Source organism: Ahaetulla prasina, chromosome 2 (assembly GCF_028640845.1).
Source record: "Ahaetulla prasina isolate Xishuangbanna chromosome 2, ASM2864084v1, whole genome shotgun sequence".
Classification (NCBI taxonomy): domain Eukaryota; kingdom Metazoa; phylum Chordata; class Lepidosauria; order Squamata; family Colubridae; genus Ahaetulla; species Ahaetulla prasina.
In genome coordinates, this window is record NC_080540.1 from 151,687,035 (window position 1) to 151,709,814 (window position 22,780).

The 22,780-nt window shown below is 40.3% G+C and overlaps 1 long non-coding RNA gene across 1 annotated transcript in view; it reads left to right on the plus strand.

The window, feature by feature from the left end:
- The first annotated feature begins 7,822 nt into the window (after nucleotides 1-7,822).
- The window catches only part of LOC131192406 (uncharacterized), an 87,587-nt gene continuing 72,629 nt past the window's right edge, over nucleotides 7,823-22,780 (plus strand). The window contains exon 1 of the long non-coding RNA XR_009153732.1: nucleotides 7,823-7,894. This is a non-coding gene — a long non-coding RNA (uncharacterized LOC131192406). The remainder of the gene's footprint in view (nucleotides 7,895-22,780) is intronic.

The following is a 22,780-nucleotide window of genomic DNA, read 5'->3' on the forward strand; positions in this document are numbered from 1 at the left end:
ATTCAGATGGGAGGAAGCTGTTTTCCTTACATCTCAGGTTCTTACAGCTTCACTGGCTTCTGAATAAAAGACTTCAGCTTCCCCGCACCTGGGTTAGCCTCTTCTGGAGCTCATCGGAAAATAAGTACTTTTTGGGGCAGGATAGGTGCGGGAATAGGCAGGCGGCATGTTGTGGCATCTCTGTGGTCAGTCATAAGGGTGATTGACCACTGTGGTGCTACAACATGTGTAACTTTGGGACCGGGTCATCCTTTTTTGGGGGTGATGGTCATAATTTTGAACGGTTGCTAATTGAACTGTCATGACTCGAGGAATGCCTGTACTTTGTCATACTGATCAACAGGAGGGTTTAACTTCTGACTTCCAGATAGTACTGTATTTAATTGTTCCAGTAAGCATATAGGCAATGGAGGAAAATGGTAGGAGTTGTAATTCAGCCAAATGCAGAAGGGTGTACTTTGCCCATTCCTTAATTACAGAAATAAATTAAAAGATTCTACATTATTACAAATGGTGCAGACATGAAGTAAAAGACCTTTTGCTGATATCTCCTCTTTTCTGTGTCTTCATATCTCCTTAAATCTCATATCTGCTACTTACAATTCTCAGCTATTGTCCCAGTTTTCAACTTCCTACATTGCATCCCTGCCTCTGTCTCTGCCTCTGTCAGACTTCCTGCATAAAATTGTTCTTCAAACCAAAATTACTCTGAACTTCTGCCACCAAAGCAGCATTTTTTCTATTTTGTTGCTGATGACTTCACACTGAGCAATTGCACAACAAACACAAACCAGAACACCCGTTCATCTTCTCTCTTTTTCATTACCATAGCAAGATCAGAGTTAGCTTGATAGGAATCATCTCAGTAGTCAAAGATTATTTAGAGCAGAAGAAAGCTCCAATTCCAACTGGACTTTCTGGTATATTCAAGTCATGATTTTAAAAATCACTAGGCTAGTAGATGAATAGAATGCAAATATAAATATAAATATAAATAATAAAAATAATAAAGTGGAGTGGAGTGGAGTGGAGTGGAATGGAATGGAATAGAATAGAACAGAACAGAACAGAACAGCTTTATTTGGCCAAGGAATTTATCTCTGGTGCTTAAGTTCTCAGCGTACATACAAACAACAAAGTGATAAATTGTAAATCATAAGATACAATCATAAATAATAAGATACAAACATAAACTGATAAATCATAAGATACCAATAGGAGAAGGTAATAGGAAAGATGAGAAGGATAACAGCAACACAGCACTACTACATGAGTAAATATCCTTAGGCATAAGACAGTGCTGTGGGAATTCGGGAATTAGATATGAGGAAAAAACCCCTGTTCCTGCATCTAGATGTTTTGGCATGCAATGCTCTATAGCAACATCCTAAAGGAGGAGCTGAAACAATTGAGACACTACCCCCAGGAAGTGAGGGGGTCGGTAGATATTTTCTCAGTCCTCTTTCTAGCTTGTGCAGTATACAGGTCCTCAGTGGAAGGCATGAAAATCCTAATGGTACAATTAAAAGATTACTCAGTGCCTGGAATTAATGATTCAACAGCTATCTTTTTCCACTTCACTTTCTGGGAAAGGAATTTAATTTAGTTAATTCAGAGAAATAGGATGGAGTATATAGCTCTGGTGGTCTTGAAGAGTCTCTCCATCTCTCAGAAGAATTGACACATATACCCTTCTTCATGGCATGGCTTACTCTGAGTGATTCTATCAAAAGTATCTATAGTTTAGTACTGATATAAAGAGAGGAGTTGCTGTGTTTTCTGAAAATGTATTTTTCAAAAAAAAAAAAAAAGATGGTAGGATAAGGTAGGAAACTCCATTTTGAGACTGAATGCTTTCATGAAAGAGAGAGTTCTAAGTTCAAAGAGCTGATGCCAGATGTGGATCCCAGGTCCTTCCTAATAGCCCAGAAGACTGAGGAAACTACATTCCCAGGGGTTTTTTGTCTCCCTGGTGGTAAGATTGTAGGATTTAATGTATCCCAAGAGCAAGCATCTTATTCTTGTGGCATCACTGCCACTTAAAGATAATTTTGCAGGAAGTGAAAAGGATCAAATGTGGAATGGATCTAGCTTAAGCTCCACTTACTTGTAATTTGCAAGCCAAGATTTTGTTTTAGATTCCATTAATGGCTCTTTGCTTCTGAATGGAAAGAACTACTTTGTGTTTAAAGCTGTCAGGCACAAGCAACTAGATCCATTTGTGAAAGGTCCAAGCCAGCTACTTTATTGCATTCTATATTACAAGAATTTCTCCAGAAAAGTATAGATAAGGTGTCATGGAATTTGGGGTGTGGGTCAAGCTTATGCCTCTGGTGAATATTCAAGGATTCTAAGCTAGTTCCACACTTGACCCCTCTTCCCTACCATGCTGGGAGTTTTCCCAACTAAAGCCTCCAGTTCGCTACATGATCTGTTATGAAAGAGCTCCATTTTAGAAACACTAGCGAGGACTGGACTTGTGAAGGTTGTCCTTTCTTCTCTTTCTGTTTAAAAAAATATATTTTTAAATGCAGATTATCCTTTCAGTCCTCCTGAAGCTCGTATTCTGCAGTCAGAACTGATTATGCATGCATACTGCCTCCTCCGTCTACAGCCAGAGAAACAAGACGTCCTTTCTATTGAATCAAATTTTAGATAGAATCTTGGCAACTTTATGAATGGGTTTCAGTACACTTGGAGCATTCATAATCAACCATCCCTTTTTTCCTCCATCCGGTGGTTCATGCAGAACTGTCGCAAAGGCTTACTCGTTTTCTTTCCTTAAATGCCCTTATCATTGAAATGCAACATGAAATTAAATGAAGCCTGTCTCTTGAGCACCAAATGGATATGGTATTGTCTCCCGTGACTCCTGGTTGGTAAATATTTATTATGTTGCACTAGTACATGAGCAAGGGATGTAATTATTTCAAATTACTCCCTACATTTGCCCACTTCAGCTCTGATTGTCAGAAATCCATAAAGTGGCAGGTTAGAGAGAATGGCAGGAGGAAATTAATCAGTTATGTGTTATGTGGCGCTGTTGTTTTTCTTTGAGTAATTCATGTTTGCTGAAAATACTGCAAGCCCAGTGATTCACTGACTCCAAATACTAAAGGAAATAGGCCGTTCAGGTTAGAAGTGGGCAGAATAATAAATCCTGTGGGTGAATTTAAACACTGAATATTGTCCCTCATATCCAAAGTTTGTTTTTTTCCAGGGCATCCAAGTATATTTACAATCCATTTAAATACACCAGATGCATTCATTCTGTGAGTGTTTTTGATGTGTTTTCCCCCTCCTGCTCTTCTGGTTTCAAATGGAGGCCCATTTTATGTCTTCTCCTCCCAGGCTTCATATATGGCAAAAAATGGAAATGGGCTTGGCAAGGAGATGTCATGTCAGTAGTAGAATCTATCCCAGCAGACCAAAGCAAGCTCTTTGGTTCATCAATAATCCAGCCCAGCACCTGCAAAACAAACCCCTTCAGTGCCAGGGAAGAGAGACTCAGAGGGCAGTGCCAACTGAAAATGGGGCTGGCCAAAGCCACTGCAACCAGGGAGAGCTGGATCCAGAGAAAGAACCATCGGACATTCCAGTCAGCCCAAGGATGTCTCTGGAAGTGAGGAGGCTAAAGGCAGCTTACAGGATGTGAGGCCTTAGATCAGGGGTGGGGAATTATGGCACTTTTGTGACTTGTGGACTTCAATTCCCAGAATTCCTGAGCTAGCATGGTAGTTCTGACCACCCACCCCGGAGCTATCCCATCCTGTATATCTCAGTCTCTGGCAGCCAAGCTGATTTCCGCACCTTGCCCACTCTGCTCACGGCGTCTGCCCGAGAAGGTGTGCTGGAAGCCACGTGCAAGCATGGAAGCCACACTTGTGCTCACATTTTCAGTTCTGCACTAGGTGAACTAGTTATTAAATTATGTGAAGCCCACCTCTGGTCATAACCTAGGAGTAAAGAATCTGGTGTCCTGGAGGTGTTGCTGAACTGCAAGTGCCATCATCCTTCAGCTGTGGTCAAACTAGGTGGAGATGCTTGGGAACTATAGTTCAGAAATCTCTGTGGGTCTCCAAAGGTTTTCCATTTCTGCTGCAGCAGTTTAATCAACAGCTGCAATGAATAGTGTCCTTACAAGCAAGGTAGCCACGACGAAGGCTTAACATATAAAAGAACGTAAAACCATTTTTTAATGAAAAAAAGTCACTACAAGCTTTCCCGGTTATTTTTAAAACCATCTGATTGAACCAACACTTTTTATTGTTATATTTAAATAATGAATTATTCATTTCTGCGATTTAAAGAGAACTTGCACATGGTACTTTGTGTCTTTAAATGTCCATACGTAAGCACAGTTCTTAAATTCAATATTTATCTTAATCTTGGATCAAAGGAGGCTAAAAACTATAGTATTTCATGGTGGCAGGGACAGTAAACTAATTGCCAGTATTAAGTGGGTTTTGTGCAGCTGTTGATAAAAATAGGATCACCTATATGATCGTCAACATCTGATGACAGATTTGGAAGAAGCAGGAGGAGGAGGAGGAGAAAAGAAGAAGAAGAAGAAGAAGAAGAAGAAGAAGAAGAAGAAGAAGAAGAAGAAGAAGAAGAAGAAGAAGAAGAAGAAGAAGAAGAAGAAGAAGAAGAAGAAGAAGAAGAAGAAAAGCGTTTCCTTGACTGTTATACTTGATGGCTTTGTTTTCAGGTGAATCTTGTTAGTCATATTGTTTTACCATGGCAACAAGCTTTAGCATCCAGTGGCAGGCACAGCAGTAGCAGTTCACACACAATGTGATCTGCTCCTTAATTCCAGCATTGGCCCTAACTTCTCATTTTTCATTGGCTTTGGTGTCAAAAGTGATGCATCTAAACTACCTTGCTTTCCATTTGAATAGCAGGCTATCAGACAGTGACACAATCAACAACCTTGAAAAATAAAGAGGCAAGAATTGGAGCCTAATATTTTGATGAAGCTGCTCCAACTTGCAGAATAATTTTGAAATAAAATCAAGCCACATGGAGTTAGAGCTCTGAACGGATAGAGCTGGGATGGAAGGGGATTTTGAAAATAAAGTTGGCTTGTTTGAGGTATACTTTTGTTCCAAAATGCATGGTTCACAGATTTGCCAGGTCAGAAGTTTGGAAAAACATGAGCCTGCAGCACAATTTTTTGGAACCTTAATTTTTGTTTCAAAGTTCTGCATATGAAGAGCCTTCAGGCATTTTACCAAGCTATTATAATCTGCTGGGCAGTGTTCCCTAAGGTTAAGGAAATAAGATCTGAGATGCTTATTACGGCTACCACTGTACTATTATCATTATAATCTTAGTACTAGTATTATCATCTTGAAGTGCACTCAAAGCAGCTCACTCTTTTAAAAATGATAAAATGCGATAAAAAATAATTAAAAAATTAACTTAAGGGGAAATGTGTTTGCTTTTTATTGGATTCCCCCAACTTTTCGTTACTTGTACGGCTTCCATCAATAGTCTGAATAGTAGTTTAGTGCATTTGAATTCCCTGTTTGAGTTCTGATGAGCAGAATCTAATTAGCTAAAGGTTGAAGCTTTCATTTGGTGCTAGAGCCACATTCTCATTCGATTCTTCTGCAATAAAAATGGGCAAAAAAAACAGCTGGATTTACTGGTCAATCTCTGAATGTTCCAGAGGAAATTATCAGGCATTGTTGACTTTCAATATTCATCACATCATCAGAGTGATTTTTTTTCCTCATGCCATGATTGACCACATTAGAATACTAATAAATTGTGATGACGTCAAAACAGTTTAAGACAGTAGTGGGGGTTTTTTTGTTTTTGTTTTTGATGGAATGAGCTTTAATTCATACCAAACTGTGCCTACATTTCACTTAATGGATTTCCAGGTTTTAGTAAAAATCAGAGTAGATGCTGTAAGCATGGAGTTTTGCTTTAGCTTCTCTCTTGAGTTTGGTTGCCAGCTTCTATGTTGCTTCCTGACGTTTCCCCAAGGCTTGAACAAGACCATTTTACAGCAATAACTTTAGATACAATTAGCTGGTAAGTCAGGCAGGTCCAACGCTGACTTGTTAGTCATCCAATTCCTTGAATGCTAGTCTGAGAGCCTCTAAATCTGCCACATTACGTTTCTACCTACTATACCCCTGCAGCAACACTGATATACCCACTTAAAGATCTCCTAGAATTACTGTACCTATTAAAGCTGCAGTCATTACAATTAAGTGTTATTGGGATTAAATTAGCATCCTGGAAAATGTCCAAATTAAGTCGATTTTTTTTAAAAATGAAAGCAACTTGATTAACTGCCAAGGAGTGTATAGCATCTAACAATGGCTGTGTCAGGATTCCAAGTAATGACCCCATTTCAAAAAAGAACTCTGGGGTAGATTCTCAAAGAACAGTTTTTATTTAGGAGACATAATTCTGGCACTAGCCGGTGAATTTTCCCAGGTTTTCCACTTCAATAAAACTGAAAGTTTCACTTTCCCCACAAATCAATAAATCACATTGTCCAATCCGGGCACTGGCTGGTTCCTTGGCAACTCCTTCCTCCACCTCCAGCCAGCTGGCAGTTGGAATATCCTTGACCCATGAATGAACCACTTTGTTTTAGTTACAACCCTCCCCCCTCCAGCTCCAAGCTTTGTCAAGCCCGAAGCCATGTGACAGAATCCCTAATAGAAAACTTCAGAAAAGGAAAAACAGCTGGATTTACTGGTCAATCTCTGAATGTTCCAGAGGAAATTATCAGGCATTGTTGACTTTCAATATTCATCACATCATCAGAGTGATTTTTTTTCCTCATGCCATGATTGACCACATTAGAATACTAATAAATTGTGATGACGTCAAAACAGTTTAAGCCAGTAGTGGGGGTTTTTTTGTTTTTGATGGAATGAGCTTTAATTCATACCAAACTGTGCCTACATTTCACTTAATGGATTTCCAGGTTTTAGTAAAAATCAGAGTAGATGCTGTAAGCATGGAGTTTTGCTTTAGCTTCTCTCTTGAGTTTGGTTGCCAGCTTCTATGTTGCTTCCTGACGTTTCCCCAAGGCTTGAACAAGACCATTTTACAGCAATAACTTTAGATACAATTAGCTGGTAAGTCAGGCAGGTCCAACGCTGACTTGTTAGTCATCCAATTCCTTGAATGCTAGTCTGAGAGCCTCTAAATCTGCCACATTACGTTTCTACCTACTATACCCCTGCAGCAACACTGATATACCCACTTAAAGATCTCCTAGAATTACCGTACCTATTAAAGCTGCAGTCATTACAATTAAGTGTTATTGGGATTAAATTAGCATCCTGGAAAATGTCCAAATTAAGTCGATTTTTTTAAAAAATGAAAGCAACTTGATTAACTGCCAAGGAGTGTATAGCATCTAACAATGGCTGTGTCAGGATTCCAAGTAATGACCCCATTTCAAAAAAGAACTCTGGGGCAGATTCTCAAAGAACAGTTTTTATTTAGGAGACATCATCCTGGCACTAGCCGGTGAATTTTCCCGGGTTTTCCACCTCAATAAAACTGAAAGTTTCACTTTCCCCACAAATCAATAAATGACATTGTCCAACCACTGGCTGGTTCCTTGGCAACTCCTTCCTCCACCTCCAGCCAGCTGGCGGTTGGAATATCCTTGACCCATGAATGAACCACTTTGTTTTAGTTACAACCCTCCCCCCTCCAGCTCCAAGCTTTGTCAAGCCCGAAGCCATGTGACAGAATCCCTAATAGAAAACTTCAGAAAAGGAAAAAGGAAACACCCTTCCTGCCCCCTAGCCAGAACAGCTTCGGGGTTGACAGGCTGACTGGGAACTGGATTTTTCATCAGATGAAAACAACGAAACAGCACCCCCCACCGCTCCCAATATTCTGAATTTAGGTAATATAACAATTGGAAGTCATTCCAATGCATTTCTGAGCTCTTTCTTTTCCCTTTTTGTGGCTTGGAAGGAAGGGTTCCCCCAATTGCAGCTGAGCAGACATGTTAAGGCAGGATGGGCTACCAAAGTGCACTGATCATGTTTTTAAATAGAGGTAGGGTTCTGAGACTAAAACTAGGGAGATGCACACCAGTGATGGGATTCAATTTTTTTTTACTATTGGTTCTGTGGGTGTGGCTTGGTGGGCGTGGCAGGGGAAGGATATTGCAAAATCCCCATTCCCTCCTGATCAGTGGGACTTGGGAGGCAGAGAATAGATGAGGGCGGGGCCAGTCAGAGGTGGTATTTACCGGTTCTCCAAACTACTCAAAATTTATGCTACCAGTTCTCCAGAACTGGTCAGAACTTGCTGAATACCATCTCTGATGCACACCCACTGATGTCCATGGGAATAGATTGGTTTATAGTTCAACAGAATCCTCTTTGGGAATCTTCTTATCTGTGTATATGGCTGCAGGACTGGAAGAGATTTGAGAACAGAAATTTGAAAAAAAAAACCTTTTGGTTTTAACCACTTGCATCTATGCATCTTGCTAGTCATCAGCTCTTTTCTCTTTAAACTTCTTTTTACAGCTTTAGGCAGCAGGTTTGGAGTGGGCCTTTGGATCAGTGGATGAAGCCCTCTGACTAGGTTGTACAACCCTAAAATAGAACCATCATCCCTTGCAGGTGTTTCTAATTTTCCTCTTCCATGCAGTTCTTGATGTAAAATATATGGTCCCCAAGTATATGCAATGCAGTATCATTAACGTCACCACTCAGTGCAGTATTGTATCATTATTATTGAGCCCTTTCTTTGCTCTAGCTATGGCCTAGTACGGTTGCCCTCATTACATCCAGTCCTGCTGATGAATGTGATATAAAGAAAAGGACAGGATGATAGAAGTTAAGGAATCTACATGGGGGCCTATGACAATTGGCCACAGCCACCTGGTCCCATTTTTTGTTGTGTCTTGCCCGCTCTCACCGCAGCCGGGCCTTCTTATCTGTGTATATGGCTGCAGGACTGGAAGAGATTTGAGAACAGAAATTTGAAAAAAAACACCTTTTGGTTTTAACCACTTGCATCTATGCATCTTGCTAGTCATCAGCTCTTTTCTCTTTAAACTTCTTTTTACAGCTTTAGGCAGCAGGTTTGGAGTGGGCCTTTGGATCAGTGGATGAAGCCCTCTGACTAGGTTGTACAACCCTAAAATAGAACCATCATCCCTTGCAGGTGTTTCTAATTTTCCTCTTCCATGCAGTTCTTGATGTAAAATATATGGTCCCCAAGTATATGCAATGCAGTATCATTAACATCACCACTCAGTGCAGTATTGTATCATTATTATTGAGCCCTTTCTTTGCTCTAGCTATGGCCTAGTACAGTTGCCCTCATTACATCCAGTCCTGCTGATGAATGTGATATAAAGAAAAGGACAGGATGAAAGAAGTTAAGGAATCTACATGGGGGCCTATGACAATTGGCCACAGCCACCTGGTCCCACTCTTTTTACCCCAGCTCCCCACCCCAGTTGACCCACAGTGGTGGTCCTTCCCCTGTCACTCTTCTCCTGCCACTTCCTCCCTGGAAGCGGCAGGGGAAGAGTGGCAGTGCAGTGCCAACAATGGTGGGTCAACTGGGGCCAGATTGGAGGGTGGTGGGGGGCTGGGGTGAAGTCGTTGGGGCCAGGCAGTTGTGGCCAATTGTCCCATTCTGCTGCATGAGTGGTAAGGAGGGGAGGTGTGGCTTTTTAGCTTACAAGCAAATGTAGCTTTGGCTTGAAATAAACTTGGTCATCTCAGTGACCAAGAACTTGGCTTATTTTCTAAATCAGGCTATGAAGACTGAAGAAAAATATGCAAATAGTCTTGTCCACTTCTTTGTGTTTGACAATGGTCCCATTTTTTTGTTGTGTCTTGCCCGCTCTCACCGCAGCCGGGGCCTTCTTATCTGCTTCCGAACGCTGAGGAATGTCCTAGTATGCCTCCTGGCCCCAGCCCTGGCTCCATGCCCAGACAGGCTGAGGAGGAGGAAGCACCTCCCGGCCCCAGCCCTGGCTCCATGCCCAGACAGGCTGAGGAGGAGGAAGCACCTCGCGGCCCCAGCCCTGGCTCCATGCCCAGGCAAACAGAGCAACTAGACCCCTCCCCCTCCCCCACAGCATGTGAGCCTGAGGGAGGTCAATTACCAACAGCTGCCGACTTTAGTGACCCTCGCTTCAGAAGAATTGATAGGCGGCGGCGTCAGAAGGAAGGGAGGGGCAGGCCTGGATAAGTGCTGAATCATGGAGCCACACCCCATGGCCTATATAAAGGATCTGCTTTCTGGCATTCTCTGAGTCAGGCAAAGTCATACATATCTTGCTGAAGTCACTTTCTGGTCTCCTGCCTGCCTTGAGGACTTTGCTAGGACTTTGGGCAGAGTTGCAGAGGCATGTCTGATTCGGATTTCCCTGACCCGGCCATCAGCGGAGGAGTGGGACACGACATTTTTTTTATTCCTGAGCCTTTGTCATTGCAGTCCCTTCATGTTGGAGAACTTTCTAGAAGTTTTGCAGGATTGCTTTTTAGATCTGAAGAAGGGGCATGCATGCCACCTGGTTCCCTTGAATGAGTGCATTGATATTTGTAGGTAGTCAGTTCACTGTTTTTATCTGTATCAAAACTGACTGGAACAAGCACTATTGAGGCCTCTACGCTCTTATTTTACCGACAGTAAAGTATTGTACAAATACATCCTTTCCCCCCTCTGAATAGAGGCACCTTGGTGAAAAACTCTAAAGCGTCTGTTGACTTAACCTTGCTTTAGATGTTTGAAAGGATATTTTCCTCTCTGCGGCAGAAGAATAGAATTTAAATCTGTTTTCCTGACCTTTGGTTGTAAGCCAGCATTGTAACATGTCTCAATGAATTTCTCCAGCTTAATATATTTGTGGCAAACTCATCCTTAAGGTGACAAAAGAAAGACACTCTTTTAAACAGGACTTGTACCAAGCTCTGTTCTCTAACCGAATATGTAAAATAAGAATCCAAGGCTGTCAAATAAAATAGTAATTGGGGACTCCATTAAAAGAGGAAGGGAGGGAGACAGACAGAAAGAAGAAGAAGCTAGATAGACCTGCATTTTCCAAAGTCTGGGTGACTTTGGAAAATAAGGAAAAAGACATACAATTTGTGCCTTGATTGGACTATGGCATATGATTTGAAATTACTGCTTTTTCCAATAAAAGCTAATAATTGAAGGTGGGTTCGCTGGAAACAGGACATCGTGTTTCAGGACTTGGATGGTGTGAGTAACAGGAAGCAGGTGATAATCAGAATAAATTAAATCTCTTGTAGAAAATGGTGATTATGGCAATCAGTAAGTGCAGGGCAGCAAAATATCTGATTCAGCATGCATTCAAAATGAAGGCCGCACAGAAAGAACAAGTGCGGGAAAAGTAGCATCAGGAAAGGGAAGCTTTCAGTGTAAATGTATTCATGAACTGGAACTGGCATAGCAACAGGTCAGCCAATGGGGGACTGTTTGGTAACTGAAATATAGTATTTGTTGTATGGGGGCCATAAGAGACAGTTTGGAGCCTGGGCGTGGCTTAACTGTTCTGTATATAAGCTTGAGGACACTAGCTTCTCCCTTCTTCACTTTGCCTTCTCCATTTTGCTGCTTCCATTTGCTTGCCTCCTTTTGCTGGCCTCCATTTTGTTCTTCCATTTCCAGCCTGTGTTTGTACTTGCTATTTCCCTTCTCTACAATGCGGAAAAACCTACAAGGGTATTGTATACATGCCTTATGTGTTGTTATGTATATAAAGAAGTTTTGAATCCTGCTGAATTGTCTGATTGTGTGTGCTGCAACAAACTCTGGCAGAAGCAAAAACCCACACTGAACCTTATTTCTAGTTCAGGACGGAAGGGCCAAAATTGAAGATAGGGCTTCTTTTCTTGAAGAAATCACATCTTCCAGGCTTGAATTGCCTTTGTCTCCCGATTATAATAAACACCATAAAGACCAGTTGGACCACATACATACAAGTTAAATTAGGAAAAAAATAACTCTAGGGTTCTTCTCCATGCCATCATAAATATCAAAATACCTAATGGAAAAGTGGGAAGAGTATTTATATTGGTTACAATATTAATTCATCAAAGTTTCAATGGCTCTGCACACATAGAGAATGAATTATGTGCAGTTTCCATGGAATCATAGAATTGGAAGGTATCTTTGAAGTTATCTAGCCCAACTCTCTGCTAATTTGACTACAAAGCTTCTATTTGACACTACCAGAAAAGTTCACCATTCTATGTGATAGCTTGTTCCCCTGGCTGACACCTTGTACAGTCAGGTAGTTCTTCCTAATACTAGTCTCATCCTCTTTCATTGTGATTTTAACTCATTGGTTCTGCTCTATGAGCCCATACCATGTTTTCCCAAAAATAAGACCCTGTCTTATATTTTTTTGAACCCTGAAATAAGCGCTTGGCCTTATTTCAATTGGGTCTTATTATCAGGGGATGTCTTATGTTGGGGGAAACAGGGTAGAAGATGTCCATTTCTTTTTCCCGTGTGATAGTCATTCATATATCTGACGATGGTATCATATCTCTACTCAGTTGTCTCTCTCAGATCCTTTACTTATTCCTCATGGGACTTAACTTTTAGAACATTCACCATTGGAGGATCTTGGTAGCCCTCTGCTACTCTTGTCCCAGTTTATCATTGTCCCATTTGAATTGTGTTGTCCAGAACTAAACACCATACTTCAAATATAGTGTAGAATTATTATTCCCTTGGACTCTTAGATCCTTTTAACGCACCCAAATAGAGCTTTGCCTTTTTAACAGCTGCATCATACTGCTGCTTTATGCTTAACCCACAGTCAACAAGAACATCCAAATTCCTTTCATGTGTGCTACTCTGAAACCAAGTCTCCTCCATCCTGTTCTTGTGACTTACATTATTTTTCCTTTTCAGGTGCAGAATTTTATATTCCTCCCACCTGTTAATATTCCATTCTATTTTTTTGGGTCCATTGTACATCTCTTTGGATCTTCTCTTTCATCTATAGTTTTAATCATTCTTCCCAGCTTTGTGTCATCTGTAGACTTTTACATGACTTCTCATCTAGGTAATTGGTAATGGTGCTGACCAGCATAAGGTCATAAGGTGAAAATATTTACAGACCCCTCGCATCCTGGACATAAACTGTTTCAACTCCTACCCTCAAAACGACGCTATAGAGCACTGCACACCAGAACAACTAGACACAAGAACAGTTTTTCCCCGAAGGCCATCACTCTGCTAAACAAATAATTCCCTCAACACTGTCAGACTATTTACTGAATCTGCACTACTATTAATCTTCTCATTGTTCCCATCACCAATCTCTTTCCACTTATGTCTGTATGACTATAACTTGTTGCTGGCAATCCTTATGATTTATATCGATATATTGACCATCAATTGTGTTGTAAATGTTGTACCTTGATGAACGTATCTTTTCTTTTATGTACACTGAGAGCATATGCACCAAGACAAATTCCTTGTGTGTCCAATCACACTTGGCCAATAAAATTCTATTCCATTCTATTCTATTCTAATAGCACCCTGTGTCACACTATTTATACTTCCCTCCAACTTAAAGTGTAGTAAGATACATTCTTGGGTGTGGTCATTCAGCCAATTATAAGTCTATCTAACTAGTATAACTTAATATATATATATATATATATATATATATATATATATATATATATATATATATATATATATATATATATATATATTACAATTTTATGAAGAAGAAACTAACGAGATCCTTTTGAGAAGGCTCTGCTGATGTCCAGATATATGATGCCTATGGTACTTCCCTGATCTACATGCCTATCCAAGTGTTCACGAATATGCTGCTTGCTCATCAATTTAAAGACCTTCCCTATTATAAAAGTAAAGCTGACTGTCTGTAGTTTCCTAGGTTCTTCTCATTTTCCCTTTTGAAGGCAGGGATGACATTTGATCTCCCCTCATCTTTTGGGAACTTGTCGGTCCTCAGGAACTCTAAAGTTTACTGAGAATGGTTCTCCATCACTTCCACTAACTCATTCAGGACCAATTTGGATCTGAGCCCTGATCTACCTTCTCCTGGAGTTTATCAAAATCCATTCTTTGGAAATAGACATTCTTGTCAGTTTCATCTCCTATGAACATCTCAAATTCAAGGGCAACATGATTACTTTCTACAAGGTGCCAATCACCTTTACTTGTTCAACCAGGTTCTCCATGTGGATAAAGATTAGGTACAGAATTCTCCGTTCTTCCACCTTCAGACAAATGAAGTTGGGGAATCACCCACCACCATGACATGTGCACTATTTCTCAGGGGGGTTCCTACATTTCTTTTGTCTAAGGCTCTCAATGTCTTCTACAATGCCTTATGCCATAGTTTGCTTAGATGGCTGTTGATAATCCTCTAGAGGAAGAGTGTGGTTTTGGTCCCTGATTTCCAATCATACTGAGTGCCTCCTGATCATTTTGTATCTTCTTTGACTTGTAGACTTTCATCTATCAAAGAGTTGCTTCCCCCCCATTTTTTGGTATTCTTTTCACTTCTTTTCCCCTCCAGGAAAGTCACAGCTCTCCTGTTCAAGAACCTCTTTTTTTCTCCTAGTGAATTTTAGTGCAGCAGCTCTCTTTTCTAGTCCCTTCACTTTTGCCTCCGATAACAAAATAGGGTGTAGTTTGTGTCTTTTTGTCAGAAAAAGAAATATTGTACACATGCCAGAACCTGTCAATCTTCCCAAATAGTTCAGACAAGAAACATGATCAGATGAACTAATTCTACTTTACTGTAACCAAACCTTGCAAGTTTGAAAGTACAAATCTCACTCTATTTTTTTAACTGACTAATAAATTTGAGAGGGTCCTTTTTGAGTTTCTCTCTCTGCCTATTAAGCAGTTGTGGGCTACTCCGCCTTTTATCTGATTGTCCCCTAGACCGCATCTCTCCCTCTAATTCCCACCCCCATTTCTCCTGGTCACTCTCAGCAACCATTAGCCTCACAATGATCTATTTAACTAAAGGGGTGATGTCCTTGAATTGAAATTGATTTTGCCTCCTAAAAAGGAAGGCACACAAATGTGCATGCACACACAGAGAGTAGCAATAGCACATAGACTTATATACCGCTTCACAGTGCTTTTACAGCCCTCTCTAAACGGTTTACAGAGACAGCCTATTTCCCCCAATAATCTGGGTCCTCATTTTACCCACCTCGGAAGGATGGAAGGCTAAGTCAACCTTAAACCTGGTGAGATTGAAACAGCCAAACTGCTGGCAGCTGACGATCAGCAGAAGTAGCCTGCAGTACTGCATTCTAACCACTGTGCCGGCGTGGCTCTTAATTCAGTAATTGAATTATTAATTACAATTACTTATAAAATATTAATTATCCCTTATTTGCATATGCTCTTTTTCTATCTCTTACACACAAATAATTGCTGTCCACTAAAATACAGCCCTTCTTCCCTCAGAAGCAACCCCAAGCAAAAAATAATAACAATAAAAGGATAAGAGCGGGTGAAAATTGGGAGAATTGCCTTGAAGGGAGAGGAAGGGGGAAAAAAAGAACGAAGAGGCAAAGGTAAAAAAAGGAAAAGAGAGATAATCCCTGTTTTAGGCGTTACCAAAAAAGTTGCATTCTGTAAGCAAATATCCCCCTTTTGAGCAGTGGTTTATTTTCATGAGCATCCATGTTTTTCAGCAACCCAAGTCTGCAACCATAAACATTTTTTCCTTCCTTTGTATTGCCTTCTGCAACTGCCTGGATGAGTCCTTTTCTTGGCAAGATTTTTGGAAATGGTTTGCCTTCGCCTCTGTCCTAGAGCTGAGAATGAGTGACTGGTCCAACAGCACCCAGTGAGCTTGTACCCAAGGTGGGACTAGAACTCAGGATCTCCCAATTTCTAGCCTGGTGCCTTGACCACTATACCAAAGCAGCTCCCCTTTAGCATCCTTTAAAAGCATCATTCATCTGTTCATTCATTCCCAATGTTTCTTCTACTCGTATCAGGGAAGAATGAAAGAAAACTTTCTCAATTCATAGATATTTATTGGTGTGGAGTAGTGAGCAAAATGGAAGGAATAGAAAGGGCAGGACAAGAAGCAATGGATGGAAACTAATCAAGGAGAGAACCAACCTAGAACTAAGAAGAAATTTCCTGACAGTTAGTTCAATTAACCAGTGGAACAACTTATCTCCAGAACTAGAGAATTTTCCAATACCAGAAGTTTTAAAGAAGAGGTTGGACAACTATTTGTCTGAGCAGGGGGCTGGACTAGAAGACCTCCAAGGTCCCTTTCAATTCTGTTACTCTAAATTCTAAATTCAAAGAGAAGGAGAGAGGGAAGAGTTTCAGGCAGGCAGGCAGGCAAGAAGGAATGAAGAAAGGAAAGAAAGAAAGAAGGAACAACATCTCCAGTATGGAGATGCATAATTAATGCTGGTAGGCTTTTTTCAGTCCCTGAGCTTCTGTCCTGTTTAATATAAATATGCTAGTCTGAAATGCTGAAAATTTATCAGAATTTCTTCATTCGTTGAAACAACTGTTGCCGAGGAATACTATAGCTGCAAAGGAAAAAGTAGTTTGGGATTGTGGACATGAGCATTGAACTGGAGTGTTTTTTAATGTGAACACCAGAGTATTTTAGTAGCCTCGGATACTGCAGAGTTGATCTTTTATGTGTTATAGAATTATACATCAGTACAAAAAGTAGCAGGGTAAGAACTGTGTAAACAAAAGACCCGACATAGGGAAATAATTTGATGAGACCTAAAAGTCTCATCAAATGTGACCTTAACTGGATGCTAGCTTGGTCACTAGGCATGAACTAAGGAAAGAGTGTGGCTAGGACATGCCATCTTCAATCTAGCTTTACATCATCCCGCTACACTGAATGTTGAGAAAACATCCTCCTGTTTCCTTCCTGGTTTCACACACCTCCACCTGTTCTCTGGTATCCCATCAGAAACCTGAAGTGTCTACACATATTAACAGCAGCAAGAATAGCTTTTGTCAAAAATGGAAGAGTGAAGAAACCCCCTCGGAAGAAGTGCTAACTAAAATCTTTAATTGTGCAGAAATGGACAGACTTACCTTGGAGCTCAAGGACAAAAGTGAATCAGCGTACTATGAAATCTGGACTAAATTTTATGAATGGTTGGACAGGAGCAGGAATGCCAAGATGAAGGTGTAGTGAATGTCTAGAAATGGATATGTCAATGTATGTTAAACCTGTATGTGAGATATGATTATATTGATTATGGATGTAGCTGTTTAGGAGGAATTAACCTACATACTTGACATATAAGAAGTAATGTAGATTTATACAAAGATAAAGAAGTATATCATTTATTAGCTTAAATTTGATGACAATGCTTAAAACCAGATACGTTAAACCATGTCAATTGTTTTTAATTTGAATTACTAATAAAAAACTTTAAAAAAGAAAAGAAAAAAAGAAACCTGAAGTGCTGCGTAGCATTTTGGAATGTGTACTTACTTAGGCAATCAACTGAACACCCAAGAATTAAACTTGCCTGAATTGCTGTTCTTGCTTTTAGGAGCAATACCTTGGTTAGAAATCAGCTGTGGCAGCAAAGAACTACATTCTTAGCAGTTGATCACCTTCTGTTGTTGGGCTTCTATTAAATGGGCAATTGTAAAGTTGACAAAAGTCAAGATGGGGATGAAACTGAATACTACTATATTTTAATCAGAAACACATATTGAAAAAATAGGGTCACAAGTAAGTTTGGAGCAGCATCTGAATTTATCATCAGAACAACTTGATCATAGCTAACAAATTAAATAAAAAATTGGAAAAGCTCCAGGCCAACCTTTCTCTTCTTTGGATTTTCCAGATGAATTACCATGGATTATGAAAAAAAGTCCATCATATTTGGAGACATCAGAATTAAGATGTCAGCAGATCATACTCCTCTAGAGTCAGTCCCTTTGAGGGGCTTAAAGACAAGCAACTAATGGCCCAATCGACAATTACTCAACATTCCCCTAAAATGTAACTTTTTAAAAAATTTGCATTTATATCCCGCCCTTCTCCGAAGACTCAGGGCGGCTTACACTATGTCAAGCAATAGTCTTCATCCATTTGTATATTATATACAAAATAAAACTTATTGCCCCCAACAATCTGGGTCCTCATTTTACCTACCTTATAAAGGATGGAAGGCTGAGTCAACCTTGGGCCTGGTGGGACTTGAACCTGCAGTAATTGCAAGCAGCTGCTGTTAATAACAGACTGCATTAGTCTGTTGAGCCACCAGAGGCCCCACCATAATTACTCAATGGGAGTAATTGGTGGCTATTTATGCTTGTGTGCGCATGCACTGCAGTTCATGCATGCCTAGGAAACACCTACCCTTTTTTTTCCAATTTATGGCATTTGTGAATGTTACAGCTGAGCCAGCACTTGCAGAAATGCATACGTTGTACAGTATTCTAATCTTGATTGAGATAATAACAATGTATTTCCATAGCCATTATGAGCACTGTTTCAAGGAAACATATGTTTGCTGGCTCACTTTCCAATAGTTCCTAAATAATAGTTTATGTTGGGTGACTGATTACAGAATGTGGCTTATTCATCACTGAGATGGCATCTGAAATCACATCCTCACATTTCCAAGGAAATAAATTAGCTCTATATTGGTGTCTTGACAGCTGCTCTGATTTATCTCTTTGGAAACTTGGCCAAATATATATGGGCTTCAATCTATAGCTCCTCAAAAAGTTAACGTATTATCTTATTTTACTGTAATCACTCTGTGCTGTTATTACAAAAACTGTGTATCAACAAGGAAACAAATACAGCGTGAGGGACTATCGATTCTCCTTAGACTTGTGTTAATATATTCAGTAAGCCAATTGCACACTGGAGCATTTATATTGTAATTTTCACCATTTCAAATACAGCCTAGCTAGCAAGAGTTTGATAGTCATTTTAATCATGATATTGCTTTCCACCTTTTCTCACTGTTGCGGCAGCATGAGAGACAATTTATAAAACATACGCTCGTAGTTCTCTGTGTGATTTTGATTTGTTCAACATGTACGCTATAATAAATAGTGCTAGGGCTTCGGGTAGGAGAAGGAGACTGGGAGGGTAATTAATAGCCTATAATTACATCAGAAATAATTTGCTGCGCCCCCCCCCCCACACATACACATCATAAAGAGTCTGTTATTTACCCAGAATGCATGGACATTTTGAAACTCAACCACACTTGGGTATCTCTCTTCTTTGCTGCTTTGGAAAATGAATATAAAGCACCGTGTAGGTTAATCTATATCAGGAGTATCAAACTCGATTTCACTCAGGGCCGCATCAGGGTTGCGTTTGACCTTGGGGGGCCGTGGGAGGGCATGGCCAGAGTGGGCGTGGCCAGCTTGATTTCACTCATTGAGGCTCTATTTTCAACTGTGATGTTGAAAATGTCCATTTTCACTGGCAGAGGGTTGCAGGAGGCCATTGCAGCCCAAAACAGAGCCTGGGAGGGTCACACACTGCCTTTCTGAGCTCCCTTTTTGCTGGCAGAGGCACTGCGGGGCGGTGTTTCCATGGGCCAGATCTAAGCACCCTGTGGGCCGGATCCAACCCCTGGACTTTGAGTTTGGCACCCCTGATCTACATCTATGATTTCAGCATGATGCAGTGCCTAGAATGTTGGAATAAGTCCAGGGAGATACACTTAAGATCCTCCATGAAAGCTGATGGGGTAGATAGTCCAATCTCTCTCTTAGCCCAAACTATGTTACCAGAGAATTATTGTGGGAGTTAAAGTAGAGGAAATATGTATGCCACTTTGACTCCTGGAAGAAAGAATATAAATCAGATCAAATCAATCAATCAATAAATGCCCATTCCTATCCTCAAGGACCTTCTGGCAGTTTGGACCTGCTAATTCATTATGGGAAGTATGGATTGCCTATCAAAACAAGAATTGTTTTCTTCTCTATAATACAGAGCAGTGTTTCCTATTTGATGTTCCCCAACTGTGCTTTTTGGTTTATTTATGTTTATAGAACACTAATCCCTATTTTGAACGTCAAAAGACAATGCAAACTTGGAAAAGTGATTAGCTTAGTCTATATCATTTCTCAAGGGCATACATTTTGTAATATCAGTGATAACTATTTTTCTGACTCTTTTCTTAATATTGGCTGTCACTGATGGGGACGGGAAATTCGTAATGTTATCATTATCTGGAGAGAGCTAGGCAGGAGAAAGGATGAGGCTTGTGCATAACTATCCTTATGGTAATACAGATTTCCCTCATTTTAAGCAAATTTGTTATTATGAGACTGATAATTTTCACTCAATAATCTTCTTTATGTAAAGCCAATGTTGTTGTATGATTTGTGCCAGCATAATCCATTTGTGCCAAAAGTCTGGAAGTATGAATCCTTCCTGCCCAAACTGCTTGATTATTACCCCACCAAATCCCCTTTTTGTCCTCACCCATGCATTTATTGTCGCTTCCTGCAGTTCTAGTTGTGTCTTCCAGTATCCTGATGGAGAAGGATAGGACAAAGAACTACTACTGAGACAATGGCCAGAGAAGAGGAGCTTGAGCCCAGGCAGGAAAGTAACTTGAGAAAACATCTCAGGCCCTTCATATTTGCACATTGCGGCTTGTGAGATTCTGTTGTCTTTGCAGAATCCTAAAAGACAAGAACAGATGCTCTTGTTGGTTATATGGAAGAAACTCTTCATTCTTTTTGAGTTCCATCTCTGAGAGATGGTAGGAAGCGTCTTCTAAGGCAGAAGTGTCAAACTCGCATTGTCACAGCAACATCATGTGACGTAATGGGACATTTTCTCCCTTTGCTAAACCGGGCGTAGGCGTGGCCTGCATGTGACGCAGCTGGCCTGCAGACTGTGAGTTTGAACTTAGAATTTACCTGTTCTAAGGTAAGAATGACTAGAGAAATCTGCTTTGGAGCCAAAACTAATACTTCAGGATTACAGTCCTGTACATCCATATCTTGGATGAAGCTATGTAGATGAGGTACAGGCAGAGATGGGTTTAAGCAACTTCTGACCAGTTCTGGAGAACCGGTAGCTGAAATTTTGAGTAGTTTGGAGAACTGGTAGTAAAAATTCTGACTGGCCCCGACCCTATCTATTCTCTGCCTCCTGAGTCCCTGCTTATAAGGAGGAAATGGGGATTTTGCAGTAACCTCCCCATGGATTGGAGAGGGAATGAGATTTTACAGTATCCTTCCCCTGGAGTGGGGCGGGAATGGAGATTTTACAGTATCCTTCTCATGCCATGCCCACCAAGTCATGCCACGCCCACCAAGCAACACCCACAGAACCGGTAGTAAAAAATTTTGAAACCCACCACTGGGTACAGGGCAAGTGACATAATGTGATATTATCCCACAATTGATGTGACATCTGATACAGGGAAGCCAGCACATAATAAATATTATTGTGTGCATTCCATCATTTTGATGTTACTGACGTTTGCTGAAGATACTGCTAAATTATGTCCCATTAAATACATTAATGATTCATATTGTTCTGGAATATTGTAGAATGATTATTAAATAAATTATATCAAGGATATGTACACAGGGCTTCCACAAAGTTCATTTGGTTGCAGCGTGTGACATAATTGCCAAGAGAAATATCCAACATAAGAGACGATGATGCTATAAGAAAATTTCAGCATTTCTGAAGGAAAACTGTCTAAGACCAGTAGGTGGCTCTATAGTCCTGCAGCCAAGTCTATTATCACATTTTCTATTTATGTTCATAATTAAAAAAAAAAAAAAGATAAGATGCTGGCGTTCCCTTGTATCCATCTCTTTTATGCTAAAATAACTCTGCAACTAATGTAGTATTGGAAGCCGCCTCAAGTGTTTGAATAAATAAGAATGTGGAATGTAATTCAATAATAAATAAAATAAATGCATTATATAAACAAAAAGTAGTTATTGACTTACTTTTTTTAAAAAAAATCATAATGCAAGCTATAAAACTTTGGAGGGGGGAAGGGGACAGAAGCAAAATAGATAAAATAGATTTGTTGACAGCTTCCATCAGAGTAAGAATTCAGAGGAAGGCATCTATGTTTTCATGGATCGGTAACATGCTAAAATATTGTTGCTTTTCTCCGACAAAGATATGCCTTAGGGAAGCTCTATAACTTAGCAATAAAAGTTCTGGAGTCCAGAAAATCAGATTTTGCTTTGACAAAATCTTAACTTTGCAGCCTAAATAAACTGTGCAAACTGAGAACATTTGAACTTGGGGGGTGATGAGTTTACAGCGCAGTTTGCACTAGGGAGGTCCCTAAGATAGAGCAGAATAGCAATAGCATTTACAATTATATACCGTTTCATAGTGCTTTACTCTCTAAGCAGTTTACAGAGTCAGTATATTGCCCCCAACAATCTGGGTCCTCGTTTTACCAACCTCAGAAGGATGGAAATTTGAGTCAACCTTGAGCCAGTGAGGATCAAACTCCTGGAGTGAGCAATGAGTTAGCCTATAATACTGCATACTGTGCCACCATGGCTCTTATAAATCAGAAGTATTCCTCAATCAGTGGGAAGAAGTTCTGCTCTAGGCCAGGGGTCTGTGGCATGCCAGGAACCAGTCCCTGATGCCCCAAAGGTTAGGGGCCACTGCCCTCGGATTTCATTTTGTCACAGTCTCTGTGTTTGTTTCCTAATGTCTCACCAGTTTCTCGATTTCAAAAGAAACCTTTCTCTGCCAATAAGCAGTATGAGATCCCTCTGTGCTAAAAAGCTTAGA